The sequence below is a fragment of the Lynx canadensis genome, chromosome B4 (assembly GCF_007474595.2).
Source record: "Lynx canadensis isolate LIC74 chromosome B4, mLynCan4.pri.v2, whole genome shotgun sequence".
NCBI classification, from domain to species: domain Eukaryota; kingdom Metazoa; phylum Chordata; class Mammalia; order Carnivora; family Felidae; genus Lynx; species Lynx canadensis.
The window spans coordinates 101,121,040-101,148,443 of record NC_044309.1 but is presented as its reverse complement, the minus strand read 5'-3'; the positions used below and the strand labels follow the sequence as shown (position 1 = coordinate 101,148,443).

Sequence of the window (27,404 nt, the reverse complement as noted above, 5' to 3'; positions counted from 1 at the left end):
GATGGAGAATATTGGTGATTTTAAGAACTTTTGTGGAAAAAATTAGTAGAAATATTGTCATTATGTAAACAAGGTGTAAACAAGGGGATTAATTGATCAAAAAACTTATTTTCTTTTAAACACATGCTACTGAAAGAGGATGCAACCAAAGAGAGAGTCTTGAAAAGAGATGAAAAACATTTATATAAAATACTGTATTGTAACTACAGAGATTTGAGATTTTACTTCTCAATTTTCTTTCATGACAATTATAAATGTTACTATAAATGCTACTAGTAAAATCTTTGATTGACTCAGCTGCAGTTGTTAAATGAACTAATTCACACCAGAGTATGTGGCCATATGAATAAAATTATTACTGCTAAAATTTGGTAAATTTCAAATAAAATTTAACACTAACTTCCTTCTAATTTATGAAATGTGATACATGTATTTTGCATTGGCATTGTTGATTTTCCAAAAAAAACAATGAAGAATTGGCTTCCTCTCAACCATAGATATTTTAGGGACATTTTTAGCGGGAGAATTCACTGGGTACTGGAAGCTTATTATTTCTGGAAGTTACCCAAGTAAACCATTTACTCTGGAATAATAAGCTTATGGATTTGAAGACAACTGCATTAATTGACACCACAACATTTGTTCCAGACTTAAAGCTCTACAAAGGCTGTCATTTTAGGACACTTGTTCAAACTTTATGCCACTGAATGGTTTGGGGCAACTACAGAAAAACAGCATTCCATTGGTACTGTGCATCTGTGTATATAGCTATCTCTAAATGCAGCTAATGGAATCTCAGCATGAAACCAGAAAGATTTTTCCAAAGTCATTACAGTTGCAGGTTACTCTAGTTGAAAAATTGATTTTGCACAGGAAAGTAAAAATCTAACTTCACAATGTCATCAATCACTGGGAAAACATAACTGAAGCCTGGATGTAAAATTTTTCCTTTCACTGTTCTTAGAAAATCTTTAAGTCAGTTAAATGTAGCCAAAATATCAATACAATTTTAAGGAGAACTTATAGGAATGCAAATAGAATATTAGTGTTTATTTTAGAGGAAAAAAAAACATTAATACAAAGTCAATTCCTAGATATTGCAGTCCATGGAAAATTTGTAAGAAAGTACAAGGCAACATATTTTGTTTTCATTCAAGAAGAACCTCCTTTTTCAGATAACTAATGTCAGAGCTAAGAATCCTAAATGACACCTATCATATCAGCATGCCTGATAGGCAAATGAGTTTCATTTATTCACTCATTCAAGGATTTATTTAACATTTTTTTTAAGATTTGACTGTTTAAATGGCCTAGAAGGATAGATTTTATAAACCATATTAGCTTCATGTTTCTAAAAGCAGAAAATCAAGAAAGCATTTCTCAACATCCAAGGATTTCAAGGATACCTAAAAGAAAAACACTGGCCTAGTTGATTTAAGATAAAAAATGATATCCTCATAAAGAGCTTTGTGAATGTGGACCCCCCAACCAGGGCCAGAATCCTGTTGCCACCTGTTAAACACACATTTGTATAAGTCAGAGAAGAATTTTTATTAATTTCCACTTTCTATATTTATAGACTTGGTGTTTTAGGCATCTTCTGCTTTAAAGTTATACCTAACCTGGGGAAGGCAGCCTCCAAGATGGCTGCCAACAGCCAACTTCCTGGTATTCACACCCTTGCGTCACTTGAGTATGGGCTAGGCTTACTGACTTCCTTCTAACAAGTAGAATATACTGAAATTAATAAGAATGTCATTTATGAGATAAAGTTGTAGAAAAGACTATGGTCTCTACTTTGTTGCTTGTTCTCTCTTGCTCTCTTACTCATTTGTTCCCAGGGGAGCCATTTGCCACATTGTGAGCTGCCCTATGGAGAGGAGATGAAGAAGGTCTCTGCTCAACAAATGTTAAGGAACTAAATCCTGTCAACAACAATGAGGAAATTCTTCTGCCAACAAGCCATCAAACAACTAAATCCTGTGAGGAACTGAATCTTACCAACAACTATATTACTGAGTTTGGAAGTAAATCTTCTCCCACTTGAGCCTTCAGATAAGACCACAACTGACAGCCTAATTAAAACATCAAGAGAGACCTTTAGGAGTGGCACCCAGTGAAGTTGTGCTCAGCTTCTAGAAACAGAGAAATTTTAAGATAATAATTGTGTTCTTTTTTTTTTTAATTTTTTTTTCAATGTTTATTTATTTTTGGGACAGAGAGAGACAGAGCATGAACAGGGGAGGGGCAGAGAGAGAGGGAGACACAGAATCAGAAACAGGCTCCAGGCTCTGAGCCATCAGCCCAGAGCCTGACGCGGGGCTCGAACTCACGGACCGCGAGATCATGACCTGGCTGAAGTCGGACGCTTAACCGACTGCGCCACCCAGGCGCCCCAATAATTGTGTTTTTTTAAGCCACTAAGCTTTGGGTCGATTTGCTATATGGCAATAGACAACTCACTTTTTTTTTTTTTATCCCTAGCAAAGTAGAATTAACTTGTCTTTTCACATCTTGTGATTAGCATTTATATTTAAAAATACTTTGAAAATATTAATAATTATTAAAATCAGGTTATGGGTATACTGGGGTTTATGATACTCTTTACCTTTTTATGTTTAAAAAACTAACACAACTTCTTAAAATGCTTTATATAATCAGAAAGAGATCCCAAATTTCCTCTTCTCCTTTTCTCCTCAGATTAAATATTCTTCCTTTTACATTTTCTCATAGGAATTATTCCTCATTTTTTAGATTTTTCCACATATTTTAGATTAATTTGATATAATTAGATACATTTGTCCAAAAGCAACTTGACACAAAAAAGAAAGCCTTAAGATATTTTATTAAATGTAGAATCTGTAGGATAAAAAGATTTCTAACTCACAAGTCTGTGCAGTAAGTGTGGACTTTATAATAAAATAATCCTGAGTTCAAAACCATGCAAGAATAGTTATTATTACAAATCTTCAATTTTTAATCTTTATAATCTGTTTAATAAAACTTGCCTCATTGGTCTATGACAGAGTATTAAGATAATACTAGCTCACATTTGGTGAATACTTATTATGTATCCAGCAATTTTTCTTTTTTTCCTTAAATCTCATATAATCCATAAAAGAACTAGTGAGATAAAATCTGTTATTATTTTTCTATTTATCAACAAGAAAACTAGACACTAAAATATTAAGTTAACTTTCCCAAGGACACACAGGTAGTTAAGTGATGAAGCTAAAAAATGAACTGATATTTTAATCACTAAGCTATACTATTAATAAGATAATTATATTATGTGTCTAAAACAGTATCTAGGACCGGCTTAATACTTTTCATCATCCTCATACAAAGATATATTTGAGAGGCAGTGAAATAGCTATATGTATTTGTCATGTTTCTGTTGACATACGCTGTATAACTATCCCCAAATCTCCATGGCTTAGAGCAACAAGCATTTAATTCATGCTTACAGGTCTGTAGGTTGGCTGGGAAAGCTCTATTTCACACTGAAGATTAGATTCAGGACCACATTTTTCTCATTCTAGTCTACTAAATATGTACTCAGGTCAAGTGCTTTTTATTTGAGATGGAAGACTCCAAGAAAAGCGAGCAAAAGTATTTAATGTTTCTTGTGGCTTCAACTCAGGGTTGGTATATTCTCAATGCACCTTCATTTCATTACCAAATGAAGTCACATGGCCAAGTCAAAGACAATGGCACAAGGAAGTATACTAGGCTCACAATGAATCATGCTAGGGAGGAGAAGAAAGGAGGAATTATAGATAAATAATACAGTTTATTATGGCATTCATGGAAATGTTATAAAATATTGACAACATAGAGTATTTAATGTTTAAACTCTATATACTGAAAGATTCTACAATTTTAGCATAATTTAAAAATTGTTTTCTATGTAAGGAAACCATCAACAAAACAAAAAGGCAGCCTACTGAATGGAAGAAAGTATTTGCAAATGAAATATCTGATAAGGGGTTAATATTAAAAAATATAAAAAAATTATACAACACCAAAAATAATATTAATTCAATTAAAAAATGGGCAGAACTCCTGTATCCCTTGGGTAAATTCCTAGCAGTGCTATTGCTGGGTCATAGGGTAGGTCTATTTTTAATTTTTTGAGGAACCTCCACACTGTTTTCCAGAGTGGCTGCACCAATTTGCATTCCCACCAACAGTGCAAGAGGGTTCCCGTTTCTCCACATCCTCTCCAGCATCTATAGTCTCCTGATTTGTTCATTTTGGCCACTCTGACTGGTGTGAGGTGATAGCTGAGTGTGGTTTTGATTTGTATTTCCCTGATGAGGAGTGACATTGAGCATCTTTTCATGGCACTTGTACCCCAATGTTTATAGTAGCACTCTCAACAATTGCCAAATTATGGAAAGAGCCTAAATGTCCATCAACTGATGAATGGATAAAAAAAATTGTGGTTTATATACACAATGGAGTACTACGTGGCAATGAGAAAGAATGAAATATGGCCCTTTGTAGCAACGTGGATGGAACTGGAGAGTGTGATGCTAAGTGAAATAAGCCATACAGAGAAAGACAGATACCATATGCTTTCACTCTTATGTGGATCCTGAGAAACTTAACAGAAACCCATGGGGGAGGGGAAGGAAAAAAAAAAGAGGTTAGAGTGGGAGAGAGCCAAAGCATAAGAGACTCTTAAAAACTGAGAACAAACTGAGGGTTGATGGGGGGTGGGAGGGAGGGGAGGGTGGGTGATGGGTATTGAGGAGGGCACCTTTTGGGATGAGCACTGGGTGTTGTATGGAAACCAATTTGACAACAAACTTCATATATTGAAAAAAATAAAAAATAAAATAAAATAATTAAATAAATAAATAATGGGCAGAGGACCTGAATAGACATTTTTCCAAAGAAGACGTATAGCCAACAGACACTTGAAAAGATGATCAAGGTCATTCATCACCAAGGAAATGTAAATCAAAACCACAATGAGGTATCACCTTTCACCTGTCACAATGACTAGAATCAAAAAGACAATAAGTAACAAGGGCTGGCAAAGATATGGAAATAAAGGAACCCTCATTCACTGTTGGTGGGAATGGAAATTGGTACAGTTACTATGGAAAACAGGATGGAGGCCCCTCAAAAAATTAAGAATATAATTACCATGTAATCCAGTAATCTCATTGCTGGGTATTTACACAAATAAAATGAAAACACTAATTTGAAAAGATACATGTACCCCTATGTTTATTGCAGTATTGTTTATAATAGCCAAGATATGGAAGCAGCCCAAGTGTCCATCCATAGATAAATGGATAAAGATGTGAGGTGTGTGTGTGTGTGTATGTATATGTGTATATACACATGTACATATGTACATACATATATATCACTATTAATCCTAAGTGAAATAAGTCAGTGAGAGAAAGACAAATACTATACGATTTTACTCATGTGTAATTTAAGAAACAAAACGAACAAGAGAGAGAGAGAGAGAGAGTGAAAGACAGAGACAAAAGAAAATAGATTCTTAAATAATGAGAACTGGTGGTTGCCAGAGAGAAAATGAGTAGGGGGAGGGGCGAAATAGATAAAGGAGTTTAAGAGTACACTTACCATGGGCACCTGGGTGGCTCAGTGGGTTAAGCAACCAACTTGATTTCGGCTCAGGTCATTATCTCATGGTTTGTGAATTTGAGCTCTGCATTGGGTTCTGTGCTGACAGTGCAGAGCCTGTTTGGGATTCTCTCTCTCTCCCTGTCTCTCTCTGTTCCTTCCCTACTTGTATTCTCAATCGCTTTTTAAAAATAAATAAATAAACTTAAAAAAAAAGTACTCTTAGCTTGATGGGCACTAAGATATGTATAGAATTGCTGAATCACTATATTGTACACCTAAAACTAAACTAACACTACATGTTCATTGCACTTCTAGCTGGCTGGATAGCAATTATGTCTGTCCTAATTTTTCATTGGTCACCTCTAGGCCTGTGCCTAGCTAAGTGGGCTTGAGGGTGGGGGTCACCACTCACCAGCTCCCAGCTAGAAGAAAGAGAAGGTCTTGGCCCAGCCTTCCTGGGTCAGGGTTTGAAGGGGCAGATCTAGCCTTTCATGGGTCAGCAGCGGTATCCACGTGGGGGCAGAGGTGGGGGCCTAGAGCCCAAGCTCTCCACCTGTCAGCCTAGCTGTGTTTGGAGAAGTATTACTAGCTGTTGACCACGTCGTGATTGATTGTGGTGCTGCCTGGCTTCTATCCAGTGGGACAGATTTCCCTATGGTCACCTGAGTACTGAAAGGCCCGGGCCAGTCCCAGAACTTTGTCCATGGAACCCCACAGGCAAATCATTGACAGTGATCTGGCCAAGGGCACCCTTGCTGGGGATAATAAAGAGGCCTGGTAGGCAATGCCCTCATCTTCCTTCTGTATGCCATAATCTTGGGGTAAGCTTATGGTTATTTCTGCCAGCAGAGGCATGTTCAGGAGGCCCAAACCTCCTTCCTTCTCTGAAATGTTTATCCAAGACAGGTGGGTGAATTCAGTAGACAGAGACCCCCAGCACCTCCCAGCCCAGCTTGGAGAAGTCCTCAGCATGCTCTCTGAAAGTGATAATCTCCACGATGCAAACAGACAGAAAGAGGACCAATCCCTCTGTAGTTGGAAAGCTTCACCTCCTTGAAGGCGCCATCCACCAAAGAGGTGGTTGGAAGTTTGCAGTGGGCTTTTGGATATGCGTGTTGCCAGAGACCTTGACTGAGTGCTGTGTGTGCAAGGGTGGGATGTGTGGACCGGCAGACACATGAACACGTATTAAAGGGGCCCATTACACTTCAATTAAAAAAAAATTAAAAAGGAAATAAATGCTTCCTGGCCTATAAGTCATTCTCTTGTTAGTACTGTGTATCTATTAACACAAGCCACTCTTTTATGTTTTTATGCCTTTTTTTATTTTTTTAGTAAGGAACACATGGATCTTGAGTCATTCTTAGGAAACTCTCCCTAACTCCTCTACTTAATGCCTAATGGCTCATAAGTAATATCTGTAATAATTATTTTAGAAATTATGTCCACAGTTACTATGATTTTAAATGTTCTGTTTTCTAGATACCTCTGAGCAAAAGCTTTCACAATTATTGTCTGATTTTCGTAGGTAGAATACAGCTGACATTTGTTTTAACTAATTCTCCACAGCTGACCTCTTTTGCACTAGAGAACTTAACAAGGAAAGACTTAGTGTTTCAATTAAACTCTGTTATGCCTTATCGCTCTTTGACTATCAAGAACACAGAATTTCTACTGTTGCCTTTACCCAGGGATACCTCTCCTCAGTACTTCCACTTTACTCATTGTTTTGTTTGCTTGTTTTAGGATGAATGGTTTATGTGTCTGTCTCCCTCAAGAAAGGGATTGACCCTTACTTACTTCAGTACCATTTGTGCCTATTCCAGTGCCTAAAACTTAGTAGGTCCCCCAGCATGCTAATTAACGTAAGATCGACTGAATAAATAGATGAGGTAATTTTCACCATATAGCCTGCCTCTCAAAGTTACAGAGGTCTATTTTGAAAATAATAGTTTCTGACTAAAAAAAAAATATCCAAATTATTTTATGTAGAAGGGAAAAACTTCAATTATCACCAAGTAAGATAGAAAATGACCATCATTTGTAAATCCATCATGCAAGGCATGTTGGGGTCAAGACGGTAAAATCAAGGAAATCTACACAGTTGGCATGTGTCTCCACCAGCACACGAAGACGCAACTCTAATCGCAAAGAATACAGGCTACCACACCGTGCAAGATATTAAGCATCCTAGGTATACCCTGGACCTCACACCCAGGGTTTCTGGTTAGATGGAAAATAAAATCCTAACAGGCATTACTGGGATTAAATTATTATTGTGGTCAGTTTTAAAGGCTGTCAACGTTCCTGTCCCAGGTTCACCTTTAGTACATCAGGGTTTGTGTTCACATTGGCAACAGATCTCAACTTCAACCTTAGGAAGGAGAAAAACAAAAGAAGGAAGAAAGAGCATCACTGAATACTATTTTCTAGGAATTCCGCTGAATGCTCGCATATACATTATTTATTTATTCAATACATGTTTAATGAGTGTGTAGTTGTGCTATGCATCATTTTATGTGCAAGGAAGAAATAAAGAAGAGTGTGAAGTCCACTGAAGGAGATGTAGAATTATGTCTAAAATAATAAAGATGGTGTAGGTACAACTTGTTCTATGAGAATATACAAGAACTCCCAACCTGGACATGAGGGTTTTAGGAAAGCTTCCAGTGAAAGGAAGCAAATTCTAAGCTGAGAACTGGAAGGTGAATGAGAGCCAGAAGAACATTTCCAAATCAACAAAAACATGGGCAGCTCAATTTATTTCTTTTATAAGTCATGTTGTGCAGTTTGGACTGGAGAATTTGAGGACCACTGTTGATTTTCATTTGTCAATTTGACATTGCCTTATATGAACATTCTTCCTTTTGGTAGAATTCCCAAAAGGAAGGCATAGAGATATTCCCTCCTCCAAACCCTGGAAAGTTAGGGTCCTATGAGGGGTTGAACTCAGTCAATCAGAGAAGAATGTGCCTGTAAGATAGTCTTAGCCACAGCCGGTTGCTCTTATTTGCAACAAATTTCCTGACAATTCAGCCTTTAAAGGATTATAAGCAGAAAAGTAGCAGAGATTTGCAGTTTAGGACAATCTGTCTAGTTGTGCTGTTTGTAACATGAAGGAGGGTGGCCAGTCAAGGAGTCTAGTTCTCGGGGCCTGTGATCACCCAAACTAGAGATGTTTTTGGCCACCCATAGTGGTGTCACTGGGCAAGGAGAACAGCCAGCGGCCTTGAGGGACATTGACGGAGAATTTTGATGGAGAACTTACAAATATGGAGTTAGGGAGGAAGAAAAATGGTGGCTTTCTTCTTTCCATGGAAAACATTTACTGACCAACTTCTGAATGTACATTATGGTATAGAGGCAACTATGTGGAAACTGTAACAAAGATTGCTAAGGGAAAAAAAAATAGAGGAAAGCTAAAGGACATAACAGAAAAGAAATAATAGAGGTCCAAGAGTTAGGATTTAAATAAGCAAAACTGGGGCGCCTGGGTGGCGCAGTCGGTTAAGCGTCCGACTTCAGCCAGGTCACGATCTCGCGGTCCGGGAGTTCGAGCCCCGCGTCAGGCTCTGGGCTGATGGCTCAGAGCCTGGAGCCTGTTTCCGATTCTGTGTCTCCCTCTCTCTCTGCCCCTCCCCCGTTCATGCTCTGTCTCTCTCTGTCCCAAAAATAAATAAACGTTGAAAAAAAAAATTAAAAAAAAAATAAATAAGCAAAACTTTTTCCAAGTGCCATAAACAGTAAGAAATTTTTTTGCCTCACTTATCTGAAAGCTCAGAGATAGGATTGTTGATTTAATTTAGTAGCTGAATCTAAATCTCCCTGATATTTGCTTGACTATTTCATCCTGTTTCAGTGCCTTTTCTGATTGGGATGATATGAATAGGATTAGAGCAGTTTGGAACCACAAATCTGCCCAAAAATGCTCAGAAGAAACAAGTCACCTCTTTTTGTATCTATCTCTTGAGGGAAAGCCCATATTTTCGAAGGGGTCCGGAAAACCTCTCCCCCTTTGCCACGGTCACATATTAGGGCAAGTGCCCATTCCTGAAATAATTACTATGGCTACAAAATTACACGCATGACAGGCTTAGGCATGGGTTCCAGTAACAACATTGATTACCGAAAAAAAAAAAAAAAAATATATATATATATAATAGTAATAAAAAAAGAGGGTACAAATAAACAGTATTAGCAATTTCAAGAAACAAAATGGTAATAGTCCATTAGAGATTATTGTTCTATCACAAGATAATATTACAAATAACTTTATGTGAACATATTGGAACAGATAGCTGAAATAGGCAATTTTGTATAAAAATAAGTTACTAAAATTGATTTAATAAGTCAAAAAGTGGACTAGACCAGCAGCCATGAATAAACTGAACTGGTTGGGAAAAAAAATAATAAACTAAAAACCTTTCTCTAAAATAGGCAGTAGATCCAGAACATTGTACCTGTCAGTTTTGCCAGATATTAAAGTTATTAGTAATCCTTATACTACCAAATTATTTTAGAAACAAAAAATTATGGAAAAATACCTTACCCATTTTATGAATCTAAAATAGAATACATGGGAATTAGGCAAGAGTATAATAGTTAAATCTAACCTTTCAAAATACATGAAGAAATCAAAAGAAAATATAGAAACCAAAGTCAACTCAGTGTGGAATTTAAAAGAACTCAAAAATACCATGAATGTTTATTCCAGGAATGCAAGGTTGGTACATTAAAAAAAAAATAGCAGTTCAATATAAAATATGGCTCTGTTAAACTGATAGATCATATGATGGAGAAAAATAGGTGCAGGAAAAAAATCATTTAGAAAATTCAGCACCCATTTATTTAAAAAGCAATTTAGGAGTAGAAGGGCACATCTTTACCTAATAAAGTACTATGAAAAATCTTTAGGAATATTATCCCTACAAGTAAAATGTAAGAGTCATTCCTACTAATGTCAGAAATAAAACAAGTGTTTTATCATCATTCAATTATTGAACTTTGCATGGGATGTCCTGGCCAATATTTAATTCAAGAAAAATAAATATGAAGCATACAAATTTAAAAAGGAGTTACAGAAGAGTCATTTATATAGAACATCTAAGACAATCTTAGACAATCTTAGACAATCTGAGTTTAGTAAGTTTGCTGGATATAATATCAACATACCAAAATCATTAGAATTCTTATAAATAAGCAATGACAAATTAGTAAGTGCTATACTAGACATGAACATTCACAGTAGCAAAGAAATTTCTATTTACCTTTAGTACCTATTAGGGGTAAGTTTAACAAAAATTGTGTGAGATACTCAAAGAAAAAAATATATTAAAGTATACAAAAGATGAATAAGTGGATAGAAATCAGATTCATATTTATACAGAAAGCAGAACATGTCCATATTGGCCAATTTTGTGTAGTGGGCATACTGGTTTGTGTTATATTACTTATTGTACCTTGCTGTATTTTTTTTTATCTTTTCAAAACATAAACAAATCAATAAAAGGAGCTTCATGTTTCTGAAGAGAAAAATATATTCTACTACATGTCTCAACAACATAAATTTTCTACTAACAATTTTCATAAATACAAGTTGGACACAAGTATTTCATTCCTAGAACCAAGCAGAAATGTTTTGTAGAGTATATGCCCAAAAATATTTGCTTTTGGAAGCCAGAAAATATGAAAGTCTATTTAAAAGCAAGTAGAAAAATATTACAATAGGGTTAAAATCTTAAGTAAAAACTACCAAAGCGATTTTCTGTCCCTTTTATTAAAATGACATGTCAATATAGACTCTCAAGTATATGATAAAATTGTGATATTTTTTAACCAATCAGAAAGCAATCAAATAAGCTAATGTGACTGAAAAGTGCTTATGAAGTTAAGTGAGGTAAGTGTTGAGAAAAATAATATTTTTCAAGTTTTCCCAATGTATTTTTTAACAATCTCTATTTTTTTCACAAATATTGCATTCATTTCTGCTAAGACACAGAACCATATATATCTTCTGCCTGAAAGTTGCATTAACACCTTTCAGCATACATAAAACAGGATTATTTTTCCAGAGAATTAGTGAAGGATTTTTTTTCTTATCCTAGTTCCAAATTTTATTAGATATTTGACACTTTTAGATGACTTAAATTACTTTCAATGAGCTCAAGATATAGTTTTATCACATTGCTTCCTTGAAGGAGAGAAAACTGCATACTTGTTTTATCTTCTCTCCAAGACTAGACTAAACTAAAATGGGAATAAGTGCAATATTTTAAACCAAAAAAAGTATATTTGGGGGTCAAATATTGGCCTGTATGGGAACCTTGAATGTAGTTATTATCCTTATAAAAGCTAGGCACTTGGAAAATCATTGGTGGTTAAATACAGGATCCAGACAGCTTCATGGCAATGAACTATAAATCCTGAATATATTCCTGACTAAATATGCACCGCTGTTGTCTCAACTATTAAAATTATAGACATGATTAAAATCCAATTTAAATTGTATTGTTCCTAAATATTTTCTCAATTGATTAGAATTAGATATGATCTCTGCCTGAAAGCTGATTTTGGGGTTTATGTGAATCATGCTTAGAATTGTACTCTGCTAGAGTTGGAGAGGAACACTCAGATCATCTGGGTCAAGCCTCTTTTCAATGTATGAATGATTTCCTTATATAACAATGCTGGCAAACAGGCCAGCTTCTGCTTTAACACTGCTAAGTACTTGCAAACTTCAGTAGATGCTTTACATGGTCAATCTAATACCCAATATCACTACCTTTCTTTCTCTCTACTCACCCAAACCAGAAAGCCAAGTGTCATAAAAACAAACCCAGGCTTAGATAAGAAGAGACTTTATTTAGAAGAAAGACTATTCCATTAGAAAAAGCTCCCTGATCTCAGAAATCTAGAAGCATTTCAAAATCAAAAAGAGAAAAGCTTTTCTTATAGAGGGAGGGGTAAGCTGTAAGGAAGAAGTTGGCAAAAGGAGGGAGATTGCCTATTTTGTGCAGTTTGACAGAGTACCTGTCTTGCTGTGGTCAGCTACTTTGCCGCCTAAGCTGATAGGGGGAGTGTGTTCAGCATTTTAGTGCTTGTTTAGGGGTCGAACTGATGTTCAGGGCCCTGTGGAGAAGACAGAAGCCAGACTAAAGTTTGGTCAAAGCAAAGCAGAAATGTAATGATGGTCAATTTGTAAGCACTAGGTGAGAAGCAGTAACATGTATCTGGAAGATAGTTATGTCACATTGTCTTGGCTCTTGAGATGCAAGCAGAAGATAATTTCTGCTTTTGTTTTCTGGATGAAAAGGAATCCACATGGCGGGCAAACACCTTCTGCAGTCGTGATGCCTGGAAGTAGAACAGCAATCTGAGGAATATGAGGAAGAAAGCTACAAATGAGGGATGAGAAACAGAAGGACCCAGATCACTCAGCATCATTGAGTTAGCATAAATGTCTAGACTGAGACGTCTTTTTGCAAAAAATAAATAAAATAAAATGTTGTTAGGTTAAGTAGCGGTAGTCCAATTTCTGTTACTTGCAACCAAACAAAATCTTAGCTGGTAGGAAAAACATTTAATCATCTACTCTAAATTTTTTGCCAAAAATCAACATTAATTTATTCTTCTTTAAGATACCTAAAACCTCTACTGTACTATTCTTGAAAAAGTTTTCACATGTACAAATCTCCAGTCCTGTGGATTTTCAATGATTTTTCATAATTATTTTCAAAAATGAAATGAAAGTAAATATATGTATATTTTACAAGAAACCAAATGTTAATGTTAGTGTATATGTATATGCATATATATGTTTTCAATCTGCCAATTCCTTTTATATGATAAATACTCCACAAATATTTTTGACTAATTCCACAAAATTTCTAAACCTGACAAATTATAAACATTGAGAGGACTTGGAAAGCTTCCTCAGTTTTCGTGTAATTTCAAAACATTACCACTGTGCTAATAGCTACATGACAAGCATTAACTAAAACTAAATATGGATATCTTTCTGAAAGTCTTTTTTAAAGTTAATTGAATTATTTCAATTGCATTAGAGAAGTACAATATTTAAAGAATTCCTGTGGTGAAACCTTTTACAAATGTAATGTCTCCCTTACCCATAATTTATCTGCTGGATTTTTCTATTACTCTAGGCAAAACTTGGAAGACACTAATGTTTGTTACGGTCTGTTATATAAGAATTAACCCAGACATCAGCAAACAATTTGAATAGTTGTCAGGGAGACAGGAGAAGCAAAGGGTAGCTCAGACAAAAACAAACAAACAAACAAAACTCTTCCAACCAAGAATAAGAATTCTACCAAATGAGTTGATTTACATCTGGAAGCAGCTTGATTCTACTGACCAGCTTTTCTGCAGGTTGGTCTAGGTGCCACTTTTTGGTCTATGTAATTTTCATCCCCTAAGTAAATCTCCATGTCTCTTGGTTTATTAAGCCCCTCATTGTATCTATGAAGTTTCAAACTTTAAAGTTCGCAAATTCCCTTCTATCAGATACATGTGCCTTTGTGGTTGATCAGAGTTCTGGCAGGTAGAAGATCTGATTGAAGGCTTGAGGCTGCCTAAGAGGGAGTCCTCTAGGATCCATATAGTATTATAGGAGAACTAGAAAGCAAAGACCAAGGGGCACCTGAGTGGCTCAGTCGGTTAAGTGTCCGACTTCAGCTCAGGCCATGATCTCATGATTCATGAGTTTGAGCCCCGCATCAGGCTCTGTGCTGACAGCTCAGAACCTGGAGCCTGCTTCGGATTCTGTGTCTCATTCTCTCTCTTCCCCTCCCCTACTTGTGCTCTGTCTCTCTGTCTCTCAAAAATAAATAAAAATGTAAAAAAAAATTAAAAAGAAAGCAAAGACCAATAAAATAAGTAAGTCACAGAGATTAAAATGACAGCAAAAGGAATATAGTCAATAATATTGTAATAACCTTGTATGGTGACAGATGGTAACTATACTTATCATGGTGAGCATTTTGTGCTGTACATAATTGTCAAATCACTATGTTGTACGCCTGTAACTAATAATATATGTCAACTGCACTTCAATTAAAAAAAAAAAAAAGATGCTCTCTACCCCACATCAGGCCATCTTATTTGTTTTGGCCAATGTAAGTGAAACTGACACATGGCATTTTTGAGCAAAATATTAAGATCCTTCATGAGGCTCTGCCATTTCTCATTTCCTTTTTTTTTTTTTTCTGTCAAATGAGCTTCATGTACTAAGATGTTAAGGTCTGTTGTTCCAACTTTGTCCTGGATTGAAGATGTGAAATAGAGTCACAGCCGAAGTGAAGGCAACATGTCATGTGATTTTAAAAATTATTTATTGTTGTAAGCCTTTGAGATTTGGAGGCTCTTTGTTATCAATCTATGCCAAGCTGACTAATGGAGCATTATTCTAAAATGGTAGGAATAAAAGAATGTCTAAAAAAATGAAGCAAAGACCAGATAATATATCCTATCACTGTCATAGTTAAACAATTTCCCTCAGGGAAGATAAATATCAAAATAAGTTTTAAATGTGTCTCTCCATAGACTTATTGAATGCTCAATGAGGAAAAAAATTAATCCAAAGAGGGATGCTATGTTACCATGTATCAAAAAATTATCTCCTTCAAACATAATGAATGACTGCAAAAGGTTAACAGTGTCCATTATAGGTATTTAAAATACATTATAAAGGGTTTATAGTTAGGAATTCAATTATTCATAAGTAAATGCATACTTCTACATTTTATGTTTCCAAACACAATATTCAGTATATTTTAGTTCTTTTAAAACATTTTCTTGGTGGAACATCTGGGTGGCTCAGTCAGGTGAGTGTCTGACTCTTGATTTTGAAGCAGGTCATGATCCCAGGATTGTGAGATCGAGCCTCACATTGGACTCCATGCTGAGCGTGGAGCCTACATCGAATTCTCTCTTTCCCTCTGCTCCCTTAAATTTAATGTTTAAAAAAAATTTAAAAGAACACATTGTCTTAACAATTCACTTTGAATAATCCATTTTCTTTAGCAAAACTCCTAATCGTGAAATGCAAAAGCAAGCTTCCTATTCAGTGCTAAATGAAAGATGATGCATTCTCAACTAAAATCTCAAATATGTGTAATACTGAGTTTTCTATTAATATAATGCTCTTTATATAAGGACACAAAACAATAGAAATTATTGATGGCAAAATTTATAACATGAAAACTATCACCAAAGCCTTTAAATAAAACCGTCATATATCAGAAAATGTCTGATATTATTTGAAAGGCATTCAATTCTGGGCACTTTCCTGGTATTTATAAAGAATTTTTACCTGAAAGAAGAAATGTGTTTCTTTTAAGGCTTTTACAAAGAAAGTGTTAGATTTTTTTTTTTTATTGTTTTTGTAAATATACTCAACTATTATATTGATCGAGTTACAGTCCCAATATTTTGGCCAGGATTTCTGACCATAAGAGCTCTGCAAATCAAGTTTATATAATGTTTACTGCAGATTGAGTTCAGGGAGGAATAAGAGAAAGAAGAAAAAAATTGGGAAACTAAAAGAATATACCTGTGGTACAATAATTGTATGTATGTTTAATATTGAACAAGTGATAATTATTCTGTCAAATCTGCAACGTTTTTGCAGATCAACTGGCAACTGTTTTAAGGAAAAGGAACATTATTGTACCTTTTGATACACTCGTTATCTCTTCAATCCCTCTCAGCTGTTGTAACTTTGAGACATCTATTTGCATTGGATGCTTACATCAGGGGACTTGAAAGTTTAAGCCTTGCTTTCTTTGAAAGCAGAGGGCACACGGAGCCAAACCGGTTACGGTGACTAATCATAACAGTCCCTGTGCCTGGGCTGGCTGCCCTCAGCCGGAGACCTCCACAACACTGTCATTACCGTGGGCTGTCTGCTGGCTGGCTGACCCCAGCTTCCCTCCGCTCCTCCAGAGCCCTTTACCCTCAGTGATTAATGAACTGTAAAATAACAACCAGTCTTAGAGCAAGCCAGAGTTCCTTCCCATGAATACTAAAGGAAATGCACTTTCTTCCCTGAAGCAGTCAAGATTTTATGGGCAAAACTTCTGTTTTCTTTTTCTACACTCTAGCTCTACTGACTGTTTTGTCACCAGTCAATGGAGGAATCAGACATCAAACCAAACACCCAAAGACCACTTCTTTTCTATGGTAACACGAAGGTGCTGTTATAGGTTCTCATCCATTTATTCCGAACTCCTCCGACCATTACGATTCATGATTAGCTCTCTCAAAACTTCCATCTTGGGGCCGGATCCCAAGGCACGAGGGCCCTTGCGAAAAAGAAATAATGCAGCGAGGCAAATACAATTTTAGAGCTGAGAGCAGGCTGACATTCTAAAGCTTGCATAACTGAATCAGGAGGGCTCCATGTGCATACCAGTGTTTCTTCGAACAATAATATTGTTTTCTAAAAAAAAAAAAAAAAAAAAAAACCACAAAGTGCGAATGCAGTGAGATCATAAGCGAAGGGGAAAACCACAAGTTTAGGAAAAAAGAAAACAAAATCTCAGGAAAGAGACGAGACCTGATTTAATGCTAGCATATTGATTTCTAGACTTCTCATCTAAACTGCGTTTCCCAGCAAACCCTTCTTGCTTAGGAATCACAATTGCAATTGATCTCAAAGATTATTATGGATACTGAGTATGAACAACTAAAAGCTGACTTTAGCTCTCCATGTACTTGGATTTAGCAAACATTTTGTAATTGAGTGCTTCTATGAATGCAATAAATTCATTCTTTGGAAACCATGCTTTGTCATCTCCCTTTTTATTACAGAAAAATAGTAAATGGTGAAATAACACATTATGCCAATTATAAACACTTGTAATTCCATCACTGGTTCCTAAAATTGCATTGGCCAAAAACACTTTTTTATTTTGTATTTTGTATTATCCTTTATGGCTTTTGAAACATTTAAGCTTCCATGTAGAATTCTTGTTTATTATATTCCAAGAATAAATATTTTAGTGTCCTTTGACATAGAAATTAAATTTGAAACTCTTCAGGCATCTTACATTAAAATTTATTTCTTTTTCTTCCAACACTTATTCTTCCTTGCCAATATCTAAGTAACAGATTATACATATAATTACATATATAATATTTTTTTCTGAGGCATGTGAATTCACGCCATGTCATATTAGGATAGTGTAACATTTGGATAGAGCACAAACATTATTTTTGAGAATTTAGAACAATAGTTACCCAATAACCTTGAGTTAATAATCTTAAATTATAGTGGCCAAAAAGAAAATTCTAAAAACTTAAGGCATCAGAAAATGTTTTCAAATGACTACTATTTGTTTCCTAAAAATATGCTTTGTTAAAACAGAAACATTTTTGCGCTCGGCATATATAAAGGTCTTTCCTGATGAAAGTTTAGTTTCAAATATTTTTTACTTGTAGCTTCTGAATCACAATTGCCTTCAACTTCTTAGTATAGTGGGAAAAGCATCAGAAAACGATATGATTGGGAATTCATCTGTTGAGGATTAATGTGGGTGTTTGGGCTCTTTTAAACAAATGCTTATTATAGGGGCGCCTGGGTGGCTCAGTCAGTTAGTCCACTGGTTCTTAGTTTTGGCTCAGGTCATGATCTCACAGTTGTGAGTTCCAGCCCCGCATCGGTCTCTGTGCTGGCGGTGTAGAGCCTGTGTGGGATTTTCTCTCTCTTCTCTCTCTGCCCCGACCCCACTCATTCTGTCTCTGTCTCTCTCAAAAATAAATGAACTTAAAAATAATGAATGCTTACTATAAAATTCGAAATGACTAACAAAATAGTAAAAAATGCTGGGTTGCTCAGTTTTTTTCAGGTCCATCTGTTTTTGATTGTCTGTTTGTTTTTCCACTTGGAATGGGCCTTACTGTCATAGGAGTTCGGGTACGCAGAGATACATAACACGGGCCTAAAAGTTCCATTAAAAGGTCTCATGTTTTTCACAACTGTTTCAAGAGATAAGACAGCAGTACAAATTTTTAGAAGGTTCAGCTCAACTTTTTTGTTTATTTGTTGTTACTCTTTTCCTTGAGTTTTATCCACTCTCTGGTATCTTTCTCAGGGGATGATACTCTACAGCAAGGGCACAGGACAGCAGTTATGCCCTGATGAATCAAGGAAATGTGGCCGCTTAGAGCAATCACTCGCCTCATTGGTTGCATGGCATCATTGGGAAAGCAACTCATTGGTTGGCTTTTTCTATATCCAGGTGCTTCTTGATATAGCCATCAACCATCAGTTCTTTTAAATTTTTTTTTTCAACGTTTATTTATTTTTGGGACAGAGAGAGACAGAGCATGAACGGGGGAGGGGGAGGGGCAGAGAGAGAGGGAGACACAGAATCGGAAACAGGCTCCAGGCTCTGAGCCATCAGCCCAGAGCCTGACACGGGGCTCGAACTCCCGGACCGCGAGATCGTGACCTGGCTGAAGTCGGACGCTTAACCGACTGCGCCACCCAGGCGCCCCCCATCAGTTCTTTATATACACTAGGAACTACCTCTGCCAAAGCAAAGCAAGGCTCTGACAGACAAAAACGGGAAAATTACCAAAGAGTGAGAACAATAGAAATGCTTTTTCTTTAACCTTTTCGTTTACTTCAACATCTTTCTTTGAAAACAAAATGAACCATGTAGATAATTACTCTAAGGATTCATCTTATCCATAAGGATGTATCAAAGATTAACTTACTGCTCCCAAATTAGTCAAGGTGTAGGATTTACACCTGTCAGTTCTGCAAGTAGATGGCCCATTCATACATTCAATCATTTATTCATTCATCCAACAAATATTTATTGATAATACGTTGATTCATAGGAATTCTTCTGTGTGTCAGGAATAAAGTAGTACACAGGGAAACGAAACATTACCTAACCCCAAAGAATTTCTGCATAGAGGAAGAAGACAGAAAAAAAAATATTAGTTGACGATGAAAGATGGTAATTTCCCAAGTGTTCTGATTGACAATAAAACATGATGCTGTAACATGGTGTCTAAGATAGGAGGGAAACAACTTCAGAGTATTCAAGGAGGGATTTTCTTTTTTTTAAAAATCTTTTTTTAACATTTATTTATTTTTGAGACAGAGAGAGACAGAGCATGAACGGGGGAGGGTCAGAGAGAGGGAGACACAGAATCTGAAACAGGCTCCAGGCTCTGAGCGGTCAGCACAGAGCCCGATGCGGGGCTCGAACTCACGGACCGTGAGATCATGACCGGAGCCGAAGTCGGACACTTAACCGACTGAGCCACCCAGGCGCCCCACAAGGAGGGATTTTCTAAGCAAGTATTGTTTGAGTTTTGACATGAATGAGGAGTAGGAGGTGGTCATGAAACAGTTAAAGTAAAAGCACTCCAGGCAGAAAGCTAGAGTTTGAGATTGAAACAAAAGTCTGTGTTTGAGAACTGAAGAAAGTTCAATATGGTGTTCTATTTTCCTCATTCTCATCTGCCACAATTTAAAATTTTGCAGAGAGGGACTCAGTATTCTTAGAGCCTTTTGAGGGCACAAAATCTTAACTTTCTGGTTTGAGGATAGTAGACTATTTTAAACTATTTTCACATCAACCATTATTCTGGAAGTGATTTGTGGGTTTGCTCTTTAGCTAAATGATCTGAACCCTAAGTTCATAGGCCACACAATCAATATTTATTTTAAGTAGTGTTACGTGCATACACACTTGTGAAATTCAGAACAAACCTATGAGGTAGAAATAACGCCATTTAGAATTGCCATGAAATTTTGTGAGTAGTTCTTAAATAGTTGAATCCAGCAGTATGAAATCCAGCATACCAACATTCTAAAACTCACTCTTATTGTGTGTGCAGATATATCTATATCTATATATATATATATAGATATAGATATATATAGATATATGTAATCTTATTCTCCCCATTTCTGTTGCATAACTTATTTTTCCTTCAAAGTGCTTTGCATCCATCTTCTCAACTATTTTTTAATGTTTATTTATTTTTGAGAGATAGAAAGAGTGAGGGAGGGACAGAGAGATGGGGGAAGAGTGGATCCAAAGTGGGTTCTGTGCTGACAGAAAAGAGCCTGATGCGGGGTTTGAATTCACGCACCATGATGTCATGACCTGAGCTGAAGTAGGATGCTTAACCAACTGAGCCATCCAGGCACCCCTCATCCATCTTTTTTTTTTTTTTTTAATTCAACTGTTGTCTGATTTTTTATTACTTTGTGTTTGTTCCTATTTTTTAATGCCTTTCTGGTTATGTCTTCCTGACTAAATCCTACTTATCTTTCAAAGTCCAGCTTAAAAGCTCTCCCTACCTTGATGTCCCTCTTATGCCAGAAGTAATAACACATGTCTCTTTCACACTTTGCACTTTGGGCATCAAGTTCCCTTCTATACCAGATTGCTTTAGGGGCAGAGAATCTGAGTTTCCTACCTTCATCTCTCACAACACCTAATGAATTGTCGACTTGGAACATATACTTGGAAAAGGGCAGAGATGAGGAGGTGAAGTCAAGTCTCTATCTCATACTTTTCAGATAAATGAAGGAAAATGTGCACAACTAGTAGAGAAAAAACATGGAAGCACATGGAGCCCGCTCCTTCCCAAGGAGGATAGTGACACATCTAATTGGTTAATTAGGGGGAAGAAACCGAGCCTGTCAATCCCTGCCCCAAGATTTCTTTCTAGCAGCTTCACCTCAAGATGCACAGTTTCTCTGCTTTCTGAAAGCAGGCTCTGCCTCTGTCAATGAGGCATCTGCCTCTGAGATGTCTGCATTTCTGAGTGTATGGATTTTATTTTGAAGGAAAAATATGAGGAAGTCTGATTGTAGATACATATCTAAAGCACATTTTCTATTTCAACTTATTAGTAATAAGGCTGTGGTATTTTGATCTTGCTCTATCTTAAAACAAAACAAAACAAAACATTCACAACTGCTTGATGAACGAATGAAAGTACAACAAGTAGAGGTTGATAACCTACCCACCTATCTCAGTCTTCTATTTGGGCTTATGAAAAATCACTACTCTTGGAAGAGTGAGGAAAGAAAGCAAGACTCTGAATCAGCATCCTCTTAGCAAAATTACCTCACCTGGCAGCCAAGATAGCACAACAATGCGGCAAAGATATGCTTTGATTTTTTTTTTTCGCCCAAATAAAGACCCTCTCAACTTTAAAGAATAGAGGTCTGAGCACTAAATACCTTCTCAACTGACATTAACGAGAAGTTTCATCAGGGAGAATGCTTTACATACATCAAGAGGCCAGTGTTATGCATTTTTAATCAGCCAGGTATCCTCATTTACATCAGTTCAACTTTGTATACCTGAAGACTGATATTTTAGAAACTAGGAATTTTAAATTCTCAAGATAGCAAGATAAACGTAAATATTCCATGATTAGTTTTTACATAGGAGACTAATATCTAATATTCTTTCATATAAACTAGAACCGATGCATAACAGATACTTCCCCAGACCCTCTTGAAATTCTTGAGAGAGCCCCTTCTGGAAAACGTTATTGGGTCCTATTGGAGGCAAAGAAATCTTTTAAGAAATATTTAACGTCATCAAAATGAAAGTTATTGAAGAAAGTATATAATGATTTTTTATCTCGATGTAGTTGTTAGGAATAGCTCCTCCAAGAAAATTCCCAAGATCCCAACAATGTCTAAACAGTACATTTCTAAAACAAAGACCATGAGTCACACCAAAGAACTAGAGTCCTAAATTGATCAGCAAAGGAAAATACAAGTAAAAATCACTTTGTCTTGTTTTAAAAAGTGACAAACATTTTCTTCTCTCTTAAAAATTTAATGTTTTCTAGCAGTATTTCTTTTCTAGAGTGGTCACAACTTCATCTTCAATAAGTACCAGATAATTTCTGGGAAGCAAACTGTACCCAATTATTCTGTTAGGATACAACAATTACTTAACAATTTTATTGTCACTGAAAAAAATTTTAAAAAACACAATCTTTGTTTCATACAACTCAACACCCTCAAATCCTGCAGAACATTAATTTAGATTTAAAACCTTTTTAATATTTATTTATTTTTGAGAGAGAGAGGAAGGGGCAGAGAGAGAGACACACACAGAATCTGAAGCAGGCTTCAGGCTCTGAGCTGTCAGCACAGAGCCCGACACAGGGCTTGGACTCATGAACTACAAGATCATGATCTGAGCCAGAGTTCGATGCTTAACTGACTGAGCTACTCAGGTGCCCATAGGTCTTAATTCATCTTTTCCACCCTTTGGAATTTTTTCAATTTCTTCTCCATGAATTTGACATTTGATTTGAATTCACTGGAAGGGAATTGAAACTTAAGCCATTATGGTCAGTATTAACCACCTGTGCCAAGACTTGCCTATTAACAATTGCCAAAAACACCTGAGATGGAAACACTACATCACTGAGGTTATTCCATTGAAGCTAGGCTTCCTTCAGATGTGATCTCACCATCTAATCACATTTTCAAAAATTATTAAAAAACAGTATTGGTTAGCTGGAAGAAGCACCAAGCTTCAGTGAATCTAGAAATATCACAATCAAAGAAGCAACTTACAGTTGTTAGCCACTTGGCATTGCATGAATACCAGACTCTACTGAAACATTACCTCTCAATGGTTCTCTCATAAATTTCCACACCACCTGAAGTTTGTGTACAAATTGTTACCCACTCAAAAGTCTGTTAGCACCCATCCCTTGGTTGAGTCTTGGCCTTAGAGGAAAGGGATCTTTGGGCAGCTTTTGGTAAGGAAAAGTTGGCCCCAAATTTATCATATTTAAGTGAATTTTCCAAAGGAGGAAAATTCAGAACTGGGGATATCTCTCCAACTTACCCATCTGTACTTTACTACCTATGATCTATCTAGGTTCAGTTCATCCTCTGAAAACTCCATGCATGAGCACAGTGGAACTCAGGAAGACACTCTGGCCTGCTTGCCCATGGGCTTGCCCTCTCCTTCATAATAGACCTTCCCAGCCCATTACGTTTTGATGCTCTTTTCTTAAACTTTCCAAAGCCCACATAGCAAAAGCAGTTCTTCTATTCTGCTAGTACCACCACCATCTTTTTGTTTTCTTTCCAAGCAACGATCTACTTTTCTCATTACCTAGTGATTATGCCTATTTTGAAAAAATGAAAAAGAAATTAATACTTTGTTAGACTTAGTCTTTCAGTCTTTATATCTACAAAATAATACGATATATTCTGACAATTGCTCATGTCAAAAATACAAGACAGAGTTAGGACTTATAAAAAATTACAAGACTAAAACAGAGTAAATAAATGTGTTTTATTTGGGAGAGGGTGGGGAGGATACTTTTTCATTCTTCTGGTGTTCCCATTCTTATGGAGGAGACTCCAATAGGGTAACATTTCTAGCCTTTCTCTGTTCCATGACTCACTTCTCCCAAGGTGTAAATGATGACTTAAAATTATTGTTTATTTTGCAGTTCACTCACTTCACCTTCTCTTTCTCTTTGGAACCACAGTGTTTGCAGGATACACATACTTGCTTTGCTTCTCTATGTTCATACCCTAAGCATGAATGCCTAGCCCTAAAGCCAGGGTTGCCTGTGGCTAAGTCTATCTAATTCTCTGGTTCTGTATTAGATATTCCACCTTCCTTCAGCTCTAAGCCACCATCCACAATATCAGTCTTATCAATAATGCTGCTTTACTCTTTCATCCATATATCTCAGTTGTTCGGAACTCAGGTGGAGAATTTACTTTTGTTTCTTAGGCTCCCCAAACCCTAGATTGTTTGAAAAACAATGACAAGTAAAATGTAATGATACCACTTACTAAGGTCTATTCTAAGGACACATAGGAAAAAGTAAGAACTAAAGGAAGCAATCCCAGCTGCCATATAGTCAGACCTTATGGAGAACGGAGATGCTGTTCAATGTATAAAAACAACTTCAGCAGCACCTCAATTAACTCAAATATCTCATGCCCTGACATAATGGTGACTCAATAGTTCCATTTCTGTTTCTCTCTCCAATGTGTTTCTTTTTTTTTTTTTTTCTATTCTAACTGCCTTTAATCTTCCCCATGATTTCTGCTTTTCATAGACATCAATTGCTTCATGGCTTTCGTTACAGATGAGTCTAACTTAGATCATTGGCTTTCTGACTTGTTCAGAGCCAAGCTATCATAGGTTGATGGATTATTGTTTTCATGCTTTTGACTTCATCCTACTCTAATGCTATATAACAAGCAATTTTCTTCCTAAGGCAGACTTTCTTTTGCTCATCCTGAAACCTCTTCTTTGATGTCTCCCTATGTTTGATCCTAATTATTTCAAAGAAAAGACAATGCCTTTGATGATATCCTTACTCGGTTAAGTGGCATATAGATGTGCTCTAAGACACAGTACATAGCCATTTCATTTACATTCTTTTTTACTTCTGTGTCAGTCCATCAGCTTTTCATTTTGTTTTCTTTTAATTATTATTGATGTTGCTGCCAGTTACCTAGTGTAGCATGCATTGGTATTAACATCCTGCACAGTGATAAAGAGGTAAATACATGTTTTAATCATTATCGTATCATAAAATAGTGCAAGTTGAGCCATCTGTAGTTGTTTTTTTCCAGTAGACATCATGTCGCCCCACCCCCATCACTTTCCATAATGATACATTCCACCTTCCTGTTCACAAAGATAAATGTTGGTCATAGTGTCCTTTGCTCCTGACCACAGCAAGTAGCCCAGAAATAGGTTCATGACCCAAACCAAATCAATCAGCCCTTTGCCAGATTTTATGGACCCAAGGCTAGAAGTTCCTCTTTAGAAAAAGTCTCTAATAATATGCTTCCAAAACTATTCCATAATCCCTAATTTTTACAACAAGGAAAACACTTGTCTATTATAGAAAGAAACCATCAAAGAGAGATAGTCAAAGAGAGACCCGGGTTGGTAGAGAGGGAGAAGGGAAAAGTTTTGATTGTGGCCAAGCCCCGGTTTTTATTCCTTAAACCTCCAGAAGTGCTCAAGTCCTTAAGTTGTTCCTTCATATTGTGAACCATTCCAGTCCCCTTCCAGTAAATCTTCTTTATTGCTTAAACTAATTTGTGTTAGGTTTCCATCACTTGCAACTGAAAATGTGATTTGGCATCCTTCTTAGACTATCACACATCTGTGCTTCCTAATACAGAAAACCCTGAGTTTGTCTCTCAAACTCTATCTGGTACAAAGCATCTTTGTTTAATAGATTTCTCATCCAAGTCTACTTGAATATGCCTCTAATTCACCATGTGTAACACATATAAGTTCATCCTTTAACCTCTGATTACTTTTCCTATGTAACCTCCTATGTGTCTCTGTGATACTATTTTCCCCCAAAGTTGAAAAGCTTAAAAATCTTACCAAAGTCTCTTCCTTCTTATCTGTTTCACTTTAGTCTTGTCCATTTTCCTCATTATCCTTTTGATTTTTCACTTTTAAAAAAATGTGTATTATTTATTTTTGAGAAAGAGAGAGCCCAGTGGGGGGGTGGGGCAGAAAGAGAGAGGAAGATAGAGAATCCAAAGCAGCCTCTGCGCTGTCAGTGCAGAGCCTGGTGTGGGGTTTTGGGGGGGCGGGTGCATGAATTCACAAACCATAAGATCATGACCTGAGCCGAACGCTTAACCCACTAAGCCACTCTGGTACCTCTCAATTCCTCACTTATTATTCATTTTCTCTAGAATAGCAGTCCGGATTTTTATACAAACCTGTGTCTCTGGTTTTTATCCCTTATGTCTTTTACATGCCATTTGCACAGCAATTTATTTAGATGTCATTGAGCAACACTGCTTAACTTCAGATAAAACTTTTAAATCTACAGGATAAATCTAAACTTTCTAAGTTGAAATTCAAGGCTACTTTGGTGGCCTATACCTACCATTTCTACCTAAGCTCCTAGTGTTCTTTCATAAATACTGCAATTATTCACATAATGTCCTCTAGTCACATATTTATGTTTCTACCTCTGCACCATCCATTTTACCTAGAATGCCTTCCTTATTTTCATCTTATTTTCCAAGCTTTATCAAGCTCTGTTTTTTCCTTGGAGAATGTGTTTGCCCAGAGGCTAGATAAACTAATCAAGAGGAACTGAAACTAAATGTGATGAGGGAGGAGAAAAACATCTAGATAAATATGTAAATCAATTTACTATGGAAAACAGTGGCTATGATATTCAAGGAAGGAAAACAGTGTGGGAGGTGCTAGTGAGTCATATGAGAAACCAATTGGACCAAAAATCATTAATTACACTTATAACCCAGATGCAAATATATATTATTGTGCAGGTCCCAAGTAATGTGAATGTTAAATTTTAAGAAAAAAACAATTAAAATGGATGTGTAGACTTTACAGAGTTTTGTAAGAGGGGAATACAGTGTTAAAAGGACATACAGACCTACAAAGAATGGAATTGTTTCATGTTCACCTAAAAAACCCAGTGTCTTAAGAAGTAATGATTACTGAAGAACACCTATGTGTGTGTGTATGTACATGCACACACATATATACATATACATACATACATACATCTAGGAGACATATATATATATGTACATATATATGTATATATGTGTATATATACATATCCATATATGTCCTCCTATATATATATTTATGTATATATATGTATATATGTGTATGCATATGTATATATATTGGCAATGATTGCCCCAGTGAGGTTTTGCTATGGGGTTAGAGGTTAGATCACAGGGTTAGTCCTGGAGTTAGGGGCAAAATTAAGAT

At 36.3% G+C, this 27,404-nt stretch overlaps 1 pseudogene; it reads right to left on the bottom strand.

Annotated features, from left to right (window-relative positions):
- Positions 1–6,174: 6,174 nt before the first annotated feature.
- LOC115518766 overlaps positions 6,175–27,404 on the bottom strand; it is a 37,827-nt pseudogene continuing 16,597 nt past the window's right edge.